General features: G+C 33.1%; 1 protein-coding gene across 4 annotated transcripts in view; it reads right to left on the reverse strand.

The window, feature by feature from the left end:
* Window positions 1-1,479, reverse strand: part of LOC106686120 (sodium-coupled monocarboxylate transporter 2) — a 131,231-nt gene that overhangs the window by 58,969 nt on the left and 70,783 nt on the right. The gene's annotated exons all lie outside the window — the stretch shown is intronic.

Genomic DNA, 1,479 nt, shown 5'->3' on the forward strand with positions numbered 1-1,479 from the left:
ACATATATATTTGATTTTGCTGTTTGAAACAAAGCTTTTCTACCTTCGGCACCGTGGAGCCAAAAAATATAATATTAATACAATTATGACTAAAGATACTGAATGACTAAGATGATGATCATGTCGCCCAAATAGTTTGAACTCTAATTCTACATCCCAAAAAACACGTAATCAGACAAACTTAGCACGCAGATTACATTACACAATCTTTCTGAACGTAGGTATAGATGGTAATAAAATGCCACCAACTTAGTTTTGACGCATTGTACGTACGTAAATGGGAGTTGAAGTGAGATCAAATACTAGATTGGTATTTTTTCTTGGCTAGATAGCCTTGCTCCGCGGCCAGAGAGCTCTGTAATGGGAGGATTTGGCAACTATTCGAGACAGGGGACACCCTGAATAGTAAGAGCAGGGTTGGACGTGTTCAGGCCTACGAATGAGGAAGTAGTTGGCTAAAAAGACGAATTGACAAGAAGAGAAAATAGAAGAACTGGGTAGAAGAGATGGAAGCAGAAGATTGAGCTATCTCAACAGCCTTGGAAGAGTGGTCGGTCCGCTAGGTAGCCAGTGACGTCATTCCTCTTCGCTCTCGAGGCTCTTTACCCTAGAACTACCTCTCTGCTATCCCCACAACAACTACCTCTTTCCGTTCAATAAAAAAAAAACTATTAAAATCGTCTTTCACAACAGTTATAAACATAAATTTTTTTTTATTATTAATTCCCACTCTTGCATATCTTATCCAACGAATGATGACTTATCTATTATTCATTAACTACTAAGAAATTACATAACTATAAGTTTCTTAGAAAACGTGCTCCTCAGATCATTTCTTGTCCTCATTTTATCACTTAATCTCGACTATTCCTTAATTCAAATGTAAAAAATAAGTTTCTACTTATCTGGAAACAATATTCGGTTATTAAGTATTATTGAAGCATTTTTAATACACTGTTGTACATTACGTAGAAATAAATCACTATATGTAACGTATTTAAATTAAAAGCTTTATGACACTGGCAACGCTAAAATTCTCTTCACATTAATTCTCTGTTCTTTTTGTGATTTCGTTTATATAATATTGTCAGTACCCGTGCCAAACTTATACATTTATATATATTTTTGGATATAGTTTATATAGATGTAAAAAGGTTTTCTTAATTAATCACCAATTGTAGAACAGAATTGGACATATCGCTTCTTTGCTTGAATGGTGAAACTTTTTATATAAAATAAGTTTTGGATGGATTTTGAAATGGACGTGTTCCAAAGATATTACTGAAGATAGAAGTTTCTTTCTCTAATGTGTTAATCTATTGATTATCCTAAAGCTAATCGGGTTGTCAAAAAGTAAACTAATTCTACAGAACAATCTTTAGAATGGATAAAAATAAAATTTAATAATTTACAACAAAAAAATTAATAGCAAAGCAGTGAAAAGGGGTTTTCAATTCACTATTCCTGTAACCCAGTTAT

The sequence above is a fragment of the Halyomorpha halys genome, unplaced genomic scaffold (genome assembly GCF_000696795.3).
Source record: "Halyomorpha halys isolate HHAL.00 unplaced genomic scaffold, Hhal_1.1 Scaffold34.1, whole genome shotgun sequence".
NCBI lineage: Eukaryota > Metazoa > Arthropoda > Insecta > Hemiptera > Pentatomidae > Halyomorpha > Halyomorpha halys.